Source organism: Sarcophilus harrisii, chromosome 3, assembly GCF_902635505.1.
Source record: "Sarcophilus harrisii chromosome 3, mSarHar1.11, whole genome shotgun sequence".
NCBI lineage: Eukaryota > Metazoa > Chordata > Mammalia > Dasyuromorphia > Dasyuridae > Sarcophilus > Sarcophilus harrisii.
The window spans coordinates 270,427,714-270,440,333 of NC_045428.1; positions in this window are offsets into that span (position 1 = coordinate 270,427,714).

Consider the following 12,620-nt stretch of genomic DNA (forward strand, 5'->3'; position numbering starts at 1 on the left):
TTAATTTTCAAAATAGAAGTACATATTTCTATGTTAATTTTAACTATATTTAGTATTTCTCTTTGGGAAGCAGACAACAATTGAACGTGAGATTTTATTTGTTTAGGGAACTCTCAGATGAATAAATTCCTTCTACTAATTCAGGTTTTCACTTTCTACTCAATTTATAGTTTTAGAGAGTGAGGCAGAGCACTAAGAGTTTAATTAGCTTGTGCATGGTCACAAAGCAAACACTTGTCAAGTGAAGACTTGAATACAACTCTTCCCTGTTAAGGAAAAAGTAAATGAAAGGGAGAAAAAAAGAAAAGAACATTTGCTTATTATATGCAAAGCTTTCTCCTAACCATCAGGGATTTAAATAGAAAACCAAGGTAACCTGTGCTCTCAGGGAGCTTCTTTTCTAATAGATGCAATGACATCTTTTTATCTGAAGGTTTTGATTGACTTCTTGTAAGAAAGGTAGCTTTTTAAAAAAATTGTGTCCAATCTTCACTTAAGTTCACTTTTAAGATAAGGCCATATATTTTGTTTTATTTGCTTTATTATTGATATTGTTGAAATAAATATTTTTGCATTAGTAATTTCATCAGCATGAACATTTACTGGTATAGATCCAAATACTTTTCATCATTTGTGATTTTTGTTTATGATTTTATATCAGTTGTTCATAGAGGATCTGGTTCTTTTAAAATCACTTTTTAGATCACTTGAACTATATTTCTATTGTCCTCTATTCTTGCAATATAACTGGCCCAATTCCTTTTTTCATCATGTGTTCTTGGTCATGAGTTTTGTGCTATATTGTATAGAGAGGGTATCATTGATATATGCTGCATCCTACTTATACCAAAAATACATTTTCCCATGGCATTATTACAGCTTCTAAGATGGATGACATCAACAAAAAAACTGTTCATATTAATGAGATGAACTTTTGTGCTAGAAAATAGCTTTAGTACTATTAAATGCATTTCAAAATTTTAAAAAAGCTAGCTCTCCTCTTCTTATTCAATGCTGGACCCAGCTTAGTGTGATCCACATATTATATAGATGTGACGCATATGGCTTTGTGTGTATGTATTTTATCTCAAAACTCAGTGGATCATTGAATGAAGTTTTCTACATCTTCAGAGATTTTTGCATAACTAATTATTTTGTGAGATACTTTTTTGAAGAGTTTTCAATGTTGCATCTTGTTATAATGAGAAAATTCTTTTAAAATTTAATAGAACAAAATATTACATTTTCTGTAATTTTATCAGTTTTTATGACTGTAAAGATGTCTTTTGCTGAAGAAAACTGTCTCTAAATGTGTTCCATTCTTAATTTTTCATCAAGGACAGAGTATGCATGAACCATTCTCATAAGAATTGAGTTCAATTGAATTCAAGAAGAATTTATTAAAAGTCTACTATATTTGAGGAACTAGTCTACATGTTGGGGATAAAGAAGAAAAATATACTCTATGGGGAGATGAGGGAGGCATATGTGCACACATGCCTGTCATAAATATGCTAGCATTTTCTTGGTTGTTATTTCTGCAAAAACTCATTTGTACTATTTTCTATCTTTTTTTCATGTTTCTTGAAATTTGATCCCTTACCATCTTTAAAGTCATGTTAGCATAAATTTCTTCTGTGCTTAATGCCATGGGGAAAATAAGATGAAATGCTGGCCATGGTTAGCATCTTTCTTCTCTTTTTAAATGAATTTTTTCATTACAAGGGGTGACTCATTGAGCAGGGAAGGAGAGAGGGCCATATTTGAAAATTAAAGTAATGTAAAATTAAAAACTCTCAATAAAAGTAAAGTAATAAAGATTTTATAAACTAAGTAAAATAAGAGAATAGTAGAACACAGAATCCTTGATATTTTTTTTTCCTGTTTCAGGAACTTAGCTTGGATAATTTCAGAAAATGTATTCCCATATGATCTCCCTTTCATCCAGAGGATGCACTTCAGGAACCTGTGGTTTTCTCCGTTCCTTTCCCTTCCATCTTAAATCACATTCTATTGGAAGGATCTAGTAGTAGTTGGAATTTCAGGAAGTCCTCACCTTCCAACCTTCATTCAAGTATCCCCTTTTTATTCTCCTCTACTAGCAGTACATTATTTCTAAACCTATCTCTCTAGAATTACCACTCTATTATAGTCATCAGATACCCCCTTTTCAAACAGTGATTGACCAGAATTCTCCAAAGTTCCTGCCCCATCACATCATTCCATTGCCTGTAGGATATGATTATATTGCTTAGATGATCTGGAAATCACCAAACATTATCCTAAAATTCTAAGATGTAAGACTACTAGGTTTTACCACCTACCCTGCCACTGTACCCTCCAGATTCCCAGGCATTATAATCTTACTTGTTAATGTATCTTAAAAACTTTGAGCCCTTCTATCTTACATACAGCTGAACTCCTATATGTGTTATATATATAATGAGAAGGTAAGTTCCTTAAGAGCAGGGATTCTCTTGATTTTCCATTTACTTAGAATAGTACTTAAAATATTTGCTTATAATATATGCTTTTTCCATATTAATTTTACTTCTCTAAACAACTTTCCATTCATATTTCAACTTAGTTTCTTTCTCCTTCTCTGAAAACTTTTATTCCATTTATTTCAATCATCTCCCTTATTTCTGATCCCTACCACTGATGTTTCTACAGCCTTTGTTTTTCTCTGTTGACATTATCTGACCAATCAAAGAATTTATTTTCTGAGTAATTTCAAAGTACACATTTTTGAGAAGGTAGAATATAAAAGAAAATAGGGAACTTCCATATCTATTTTTGCTTTTGGACAAGGTAGGACCTGAATATCCATCCTTTTGATTTAATGGATTAAAGTCTTTATAAGACTTGTAAAAACTATCATGAAATAACATCGAGTTTGCATGAAGAAGTGATTTAGGATCCTGAGATCCCAGATTCTATTTCTGGCTTTGGAACTTGACTGCTGCAAGATCTTAGGCAAGTCACTCATTCACCTATCTTTAATGTCAAAGGGAGATAGATTAAGTGATTATTTTCAGGATTTTTCTGACTCTGAAATTGTAGGCTTCCTTTAAAATTACAGCAGATATAGAAATACTATCAGGATTTATAATGCAAGTCATTTCCTGTTTTTATTATTTAAAAATATTCATGAAGAGATTTTTAGAAATTAGTTTTTGACTTTTTTTTAAGGTGTGGTAGTTTGCAGATAAAGGACTAATGATCACTTAAAGGGTCTTTATCTGTCACCAGAGGTGAGTGGGAATGACTTTCAAAAGAGGTTACACGAAATGAAGATATGATAAAATATAACCAAATCATTCCCTTACTAGGAGGCAGTGAGAGAATTTAAAGCATTTTTTCAGTAAAAGTCTTCATAAATTAATTCCCCTGGCTATCCTATTTTTGTTTCAATTGACTTATTTGAAGCAGCGCCTGGGCACTAGGATTCCAGCCTAGGAGGAACTGCTGATATAACAGTATTTTTCCCTCTTCTGGGAACTTTAAGTATACTTGTATAGGGAGTCATTCACCTTTAAATGGAGACTGCAATTTGGAGTAACACAATTGATGAGATGCCAACAAATTTCCTCAGACAAAGGAGATGACAGCTTCAGTTAGAAAGGAAAAGCAAAATTAACCAAAGGTTTTTTAAAAAAGAGAGGAAATAAAAATAGTGTCAAACAGAAACCAAAGTCATGAATGTGCTGCAATGCAGATATATACATACATCAGCCACACAAAGAGATTGTGCTGAAAAATCTAGAAGATGTTGGATGATGATATTGGTTTGTTTTCTTTTATTTAATTACAGATAAAATTTACATTCATTCATTCAATCAGGAAATTTTTATTAAGGGCCCAAAACGGGCCAGCTGCTTTATTAGGAGCTGGGATACAGAGACGTTAATGGAACTATAGTTCTTCCCTTCAGGGAACTCAGATTCTTTGGGTAGAAAATTTATGTACATAGAGAAGTAAGAAATAGACACTAAGTAAAAGAAATTTGAGAGGGAGTTTATTAATTGACTAATTATTGGAAGAGGCACTTGAGCTGAACCTTGAAAGCAGGCTGTTGGTATCTAAGACTAGGAGAGAAGATATCCCTTCTGGACCTTACCACCCATGGGGTTGCCTTGACAAAGTAACTACAGAGGCTTGTCATTTCCTTCTCCAGTAAAATAAACAAGTTCAGTAGGTCAATTAGACTAGGACATGAGTACATAAAGGAGAGTAATGTACATGTATTAGACCTAGAAATAATCAGCCAGAACCAGATTGTAAAGGATTTGAAATGCTAAACAGAATTTCTATGTTACCCTAAGGGCAAGTGGGAACCCCTGAAGCTTCTTGGGCAAAGGAGTGACATAGTTAGACCTCTTTAGACCATGTAAAGTTAGACCTGCTTTAGTATTATCAATTTAGCAGGAATATAGATAGGAATGGAGGAGACAAAAGGTAAGAAGAAATAATCATTCAAAAATGGTTGATTAAGGGACACTATCAAGTGAGATAATATTTCTTTAAAAAAAAAAAAAAACCCAAAACAACATTAAAAAAGCACTCAACACAGTGCTTGACCTATAGTAGGCCTATATAAATGCTTGTTCCCTCCCTCAATGCTCTCATTCCCTTATACTTTTTCATAATATATTCCAGGAACTATTCTAAATATAAGGGATATAAAGAAAATGTATTGTTATTCCTTTTAGAAATAGCTCTTGATATCAAGAAAGATTTTATTGGGGGAAAACAGCATTACACATTGTGTACATAATGTGAACAGTACAAATGGAAAATAAATTGAAATCATTTTATGGGACTCGGGTATTGAGGCTACCTTTGGTGGCCCTGTAAGTGAAGAAAAGGGAACAGAAAGAGGATTTGGCAAGGCCTGGTGCTCAATGTGCTATCAAGGGTAAAGGAGAGTTAAAAATGTCAAGGATAACCAAAGTTGCAAACCTGGTTGACCAGAAGGATTGTAGTAGCTTACTTATATATTTGGGGAGGAGGGAAATATGCTGGCTAGTTTACCCTTTGAGTTAACACCATAGTTCAGCAGATGCCAGATCATTACAATGGGAATGATGGTCTTTTGAAATAATAGGAGGGGGAAGATAGCTTAGTTCGCTGGAGCATTTGAAACTAATTCTAACTCTGGATGGTGACTGCCTTTCTATGCAAGAGAAATTCAAATCCAGCATAAATATTGAGAAAATCATTTGGATGAACTATTATTCCATATTGTTATGAGCCCATGAAGATGGTATGCCTGAACTAAGTGTGCCTTTGAAATGCAAGTTTGTTGTTATTATGTAAATAGGTACTTGAAGTGCTCAGCTGTTTTCCCTAGGTAAAGACAAAGCTTGAATATGAGATCCAATAAGCTTTTTTGGTTTTCTCCAGCTGTCTTGGCAGCTTGACTACCTGCAGAAATCAATGAAATATGTAGACTAGGTAGCTACCTTGTCCAGAAAAAAAAAATTTTTTTTAAAGTTGCTCTTGTGAGCATATTCATTTAACATTTTGTTTATAATGCTCTTGGATTTACTGCTGGAGTTTTTCTTAGCTGACATTGATGAGTTACATTTTGAAAAATTGCCACAGGTAAAATCTAAGGTGTAAAACACATTACCACTATACTAAAATTAAAAATAAGAGGGCATTGTATTGACTTAATAGGTATATGTAATGATATGGCACAATAGGAATAGATTCTGGATTTGAAATCAAAGAATTGTGATTAAAAATCTGACTTTTCCATCTGATCCCTGTGTGGTACAGTGTTAGACAAGTAATATAATATCTCTGATCCACAGTTAAGTCATTTGTAAAGTTAGAGGGTTGGACTATGTGACCTTTTTTTTTTTTTTAAACTTTATAGACCTAACAGCTAGACATAGATCACTTGATCATAGACAACGTTGTCATTTTATAGATGAAAGTCCAGAAAGGTTAAGGGATCTTAGCATCCTATGGGTAAGCTGACATGTTCAAATCATTTTCTACCATAGAACTTGGGTTACTAGAAATGGGGAATTGAGGGAGCTTTTTTTTTTTTTTTTTTTTTTTTTTTTTTTTTTTTTTAATAAAATTAAGTTTTAAAGGACTAGATCAAGTTCTATTCCTACTGTGTCATCCCCTTTTTGATCACTTAAGACCTCATTGATCTTCTAAATTCTTAGAAGCAAATATGATCTGAACCATTCAGTTTAGCACTTTTGCACTGTTTTTATTTTATTTTTTTCCCATATTTGTTAAATTTATTTTACCAATTGACATAACAGGGTTGAAAATGATTGCATCTGATTGCCTGATATTCACTTTGGATGTCTCATTGATAGTAATTTCTTCTTGGTTATCAGTAATAAAAAGAGGAAAAAGTAATAATTGAGGAAGTAACAGAAAAGGTAATGTTTCCTTTTACTTTTGAATTCAGAGCTCTAATTTCTGATCTAATTAATTTCCATTTTTTGCATTTGTGAGTTTTATTTTTCTTTTAAGTCATTATTTTCTTCTTCTTGTTCCATATCCTTGGAGTATCCACAGTGTTTTGCCTTATAATAGATAACACTGGTTCATTTTCCTTCCTTTATAAGATTTACTAATCATATTTTGTTTTCTTGTTATATTTTTACTAATTTTTCTTTTTTTGGTAGGATATTCTTTTTTATTTATTTTTGTCTTTTAAAATTTCATTTAAATTTATTTTTAAAAATAGAAAAAAGAAAAACAAAAAGAAACATATTCTCAGATACACACACACACACACACACACACACACATTTGCCCATATGTAAATATGCATCTAAAACAATATTGGTATCACTGAGATATAATGTAGATTTCTCTCATGATTGAATCTTTTGTTTGACTTTGCCTAAGATCAGTGACTACTAGCCATACTTTTTTTTCTAATGAATTCTGCTCTTGATCTTTGTCGCAGTGTTTGTGTTTATCTCCTTTCCTATTTCTAATAACTCTTCTGCTTTAATTATGTTCCTTGTCTTGCTGTTACTTAACCTCTCCCCACCCATGGATCCCTCCCTTGTCTTCTTCCTCCACTCTTTGCTTTCCCCTCTGCCCATCCCTCCCCTCTTTTTAGGATATTTTTTATCAGGTTATTTCATTATTGGACTTTTATTAATTGGACTTTTTCCCTTTGATATCCTTTGATATTGCTACTTTACCTCCTCATAATTATCATTATTCATTTTCCATCTGCTTTCTTTACAGGTGCCACAGACCTCTCAAGGATGGGCTGCAGGGTTGATTCAGCAGCCTAAGACTATTTTGTTGTTTTTGCTATATTCCCAGCAGGTGGCAGAGTGCCTTACATACAGAAGTTTCTTTAAAGTTTTTTCTGAGTTCAGTGAAATAATTATTTAATAACCATTTAGATATTGGCAAGTTACTATATCTCTCCGATCTTTATATCCCTTATCTGAAAAATGGGAATAAAATATCTGTATAATTTATACCTAAAGATTATTATAAGGAAAAGGTTTTAAAAATTTTGGAGTAGCTTAAAATCTAAACTATTTTTCTTATTGTAGTTCTGTTGCTTAGTCCAAATATGCAGTACACACAATTCCTTTTAGTTTTTATATTTCAGATTATATTTTTAAAGAAAGCATTTGAAAGATGTGCTTAAATCTCTTGGAATCATATTTTGAAGTTGGGAGGAATCCTGGAGATCATCTATTACAAGCATCTTATTTTATAGATGAAAGAACTGAGGTTCAGAGGTACATTGACTTGCTAAAGTCACACAAGTATAGCAACACAATAAGTTCCAGAGCTGAGATTTTAGTCTCTGTATAATTTCAAGCCCTGTATTCTTTCTAGCATGCTATCATCCAGATGTAGAGAGTAAATAGTTTAATGGCAGCACATTTTGAAGGGCATCAAACTTTCATTACTAAGTACTAATTGTTTCTTCTCGGAAATGCAGTAATTCAGAAATATTGGAAAAGTATAGCAGCATTCTACATATTTTGTGGAATGCTGAATAATTTTGGGGATTAGAGATCAATATACCACTGTACTTCCAATGATTAGTCAGGCTTTTATTCCTTTGTGGTTCAAGAATAAAAATGAGCACCTAGGAATTATGATGATTACAGCTCAATGATCCTAGTCCATAAAGAGTCAAGGTATAAAGGGAGGCCTATATTTATGTCATTGTGTGCTCCTTATGTCTAGTGTTTCTGAATCCTAAAACTCTTTGATGCATAGACATTATTTTATGGTTAAAAGATTTCTATTTATGACAGATAGCATTTGGATTTTAATATTTCCCATACATACTATGTATGTATATACTATATATATATATACATATATATATATGTTAGTGTGTGTATGTGGTTATGAAGATACACAGATACAAAAATATATACATATAGTTGACATCTACACGAAAAATTTACACCTACATTTATATGTGTGTATCTATCTATCCAGGGCAGTCTACCTAAGAAGACTCCTCTTTCTGAGTTCAAATTCAGCCTCAGATACTTACTTGCTAAGAAAATCTCAAATGGAGTCTTTAAAAGTTTGATATTACTGAAAAACAACTCTACAACAAAATATATTTATATGTACATTCTATGAAATATTCATGTACTGCCAAAAAATTATTTTTTTCCTAAGTGTTTGGGAATAGTGGATTAAATCATCAGAACTTTACTATGTTCTTCTCTTTTTCTGACTATTGCTTTAGTGATCTTTTTAAAGGAAGGATAAAACGTTTCTTAATTTAAGTAGAACTGGAGCTTTAAATATAGCTGGATATATTAGAATTCTCCACTCCATGTCAGCCTATGAGGAATCGGACAAAACTGAATAAACCACATTTTCCTTTCCATCTTACATTATTTTCTCTGGAAATTTAATACAGTATGTGTTATTAATTACAGGTTCTAGAATAATCAGATTGTATGAATCCTTGAAATTACATAAATGTGCAATAGTCTTTCTTCAACCTACTCACAATTATCTTCTCAGTGGTGTATGGATTTTACAGTAAAATAAAGAAATTAAATACTTCTCCTTTCAGAACCAGCTCTTGGTTGTAAAGGATATAGAAGAGAAAGTATGACTAGATCTGAAAAAACTATCATCACCATCCAATAAAAAATACAAAGTATATGCCATTTTCAAGTTGGTTTAATAGCATCATTTTCATAAGACAATATATATATTGAGTGACAAATTTTTCTCAAGGCTTCTTTAAAAAAGAAAAGAAAACTACCTCAAAACACTAACTGAAACAGTTGTCTTTTCCTATAAAATATTTTACAATTGTAAAACAGCAATAGCCTTTTCTTAGATTATTTAAAGTTAAATCTTTAGTACTATAAATTTAGGAGAAGAAATTGAGGAGACATCTTTTTTCCTCCATAATGAATTCAGTATATTTTTTAGGAGTTTACAAATGATATATGCATAGGTAGAAAGACATATATATTCTCTCAGTATCATTAATTATTCCTGCAAAAGCATAATCTAACGTGAAACAGCATGATAAGAGCCAATTAAACTCAATATGTCCAAAACACAATTCATATCTTTTTCCCCATGTCTACTTATTTTCTGAATTTTCCTATTTTAGCACAGAGTACCACCATTACTCTAGTCACCAAGGTTAGAAATTTCAGAATAATTCTTCACTCTTTACTTCAAATTCCATTTTCCATATCCAATCAGTTATATCCATCCCCTTCTAGCCATTTACAATTCTGCTAACATACTTCAGAACTGGGCCTATTTCTCTTGCCTAGATTGTTATAATCACCCCTAAATTGATCTCATTTCTTCAAATCTCTCTCTTCTTCAGTTCATCTTGAATATAAACACTATATATACTATACTATAATATATATTATAGTAAACTATTATAGTAATTAGTAATAATTATAGTAAACTATTATAAACACTATATATACTATAATATAAACACTACATATCACTACATATCACAGCACAATTTTGACCATTTCACTAATCCCCTTCTCAAAAATTCTAATGGGATCCCCATTTTTTCTAGAATCATACATGAGTTTCTTTGTAATTTATTCTTTTATTTATTTATTTTTTAACAATTCAAGTCCAAATTCCTTTTCTACTCTTATTATGCATTACTTTTCTCCATGCACTCTATGATTTATGAAATGAAACCTTTTATTCTTGACAGATGACACTCCATCTCCTGCTTCTGGGACTGCAAACTGCCTTCAAGTATAGAATATAACTTTTCATTACTTCTACCTCTTAGAATTCCCATTATACTTTAAAGAGAAATTCAAATGACATTACTAACATAAAATCTTTCAGGATGCCCCTTACCTGCTAGTACCTTCTCACTGTGCTATGTACTTTTTTGGTAATTCTGATAATAAATGGAAATCATTGGTAAGAGAAGTTTCAGTAGCAAATAAGATAATATAAAAAGGCAAGTATATACTCTGATCCTGCTGATAGAGGAAAGGGGAAATTGTGAACCATTTTGTCTTGGGAGCTGATCTCAAATAGCAAGTCTAGATAACAGACATCTTGGCCATAAAGACTTCTGTAACCATTAGAGAATAGAAAATTCCATTGCACTAGGCAGGATGTATTAGGGCACATTAATTGGAATGGTCAGTTACTCTAGTTTTTATACTATTTTCTAAGTTACATCATGATATATGAATATGTTGATCAATTGTATTGAATATGTCATAAGCCCTCAAAAGTTTAAATAGAATTTCATTATAATTGTGATTGAAAAATTCAAATAGTTGGAATCAATTTTATGTGTAACATAGTTTAGCTCTGGCCCCACAGGGCTAGAACTGTTACATTTTATCTTATTCACTATTCTCTGGTATCCTGAGGGGGTTAGAGAATCTTTATTCCTGACTTGAGCCTCCTCAGCTGTGTTCATCCCACTAATTTTTAGGGACCTGATGACTAGTAATCTCATTATGCTTAGCATTTGAATTAGCATTTACCAAGGGATTTTTGCTTCAATGACATAGTAAGAGCATAGTATAACCCACTTTTATCTCAATTCCTTCATAGCATTCTTCCCACCAAAATCTAAAACTTACAGAGTCAGCTTCTGGTAGGCTAATGATGCCAGACTCATGTTCTTCATGGTGCTGGTAATGGAATCAATGAAACATCTGGCTTGGATTCCTGGATGATTGGATCCCCATTGTTCATGTTCTTATACCAGATTCAAGAATCTATTCACTGTATCTAAAAATCAAAAAAGAATGAATGAAAAAGCCAATAAGACCTACGCCCATTTTTTAGACTCATGTGTCCAAAGGGTGAGAAAGAGAAGGAATAAGCATGTTAAAACCTTTCTAACACATGGTGTCATCAGCTGTCAGTAGACTTAGTTTTATTCAATGCGTATGTGTGTGTATATATACTATATATATATACACACACATACGCATTGAATGTGTGTAGACGTACACATAATCTTCTCAGTAAGGCTTTTTAAATGATTCTGACAGTTCTAGCTCTGAAGCCAGTGGGAAAAGGCTATTTCCAACCATATAGTACACCAATACAGAATTAAAGTATGCACCAGTTCAGTCTCTTAGATAGAGCCTGCAACATCTTTCACCTATATGACAACATTTAGGTAGTACCGTCATACAACAAAATCCATTACACTCTCCCCTGCTTCAAACACTTGCCATCCTTGGAAAATAGATAGAAATTCATTTTGAATGCATTGTCCATGTCCTCAAATTTGGAAACCTCTGGAATCTGTGGGAAGATATAGACATAATCCTTTTAGGTGCTTCCCTAATGCCATATGGAAAAATCTCAAAACAGTCAATTTGGCACACACTGTCCCACAAATATGGGTAAAAATCACAGTTTCCCCCAAATAAAAAGTTCTTCAGACTCAACATTATTTCACAAAGTTTACCAAAGATTATAAATGCCTTACTTGAAATCCTACTTCAACTAACAGGCACAAAGAAAAAGCAAAAATAACAAAACAACAAATATCAGCTACTTGTCCTGTATAGAAACTTGATCCATATAGAGTATTCCTGACCATATATAGCTCTGCTTAAGGGGATTTAGGATATGGGACTGATTAAGAGTAATTCAGTAATCCTCAGACAATAAAATTCCCCAAGATAGAAACTCTTTCATGATTATTTTAGCATCCAAGGACATCCAACTTGAGGGGTAGCAAAATTTTCTATATATCTCTTCCTTTCTACAAAGGGCACAGTGAAATGTCTCTAGAGACTTTTGTGCCATTGGTAATCCCATTAATGTTTCAGGCAAATTTCCTCTAGATCCTTATTTCAAAGGGCACCTGAAATTTTCCTCACTGGAGCCCTGACACTGCAAGGGTAATCTAAATGAAAGTGCCAGCTCATTAGATAGGACAAGTAGGTTCAGTTATTAAAATAGCAAAGAAAATAAAATACTTAGGAGTCTGGGCACACAAGTAAATATTCCTTTATGAAGTTGCAGGGAAAATTACTCACAAAAAGTCTATCAGTCTAGGTCTGTTTAAGTGTAAAGATTAAAAAAATGAACTTTTCTCAACTAAGCAACAGCATTCTATTAATTTATACTCCACATTATGACTC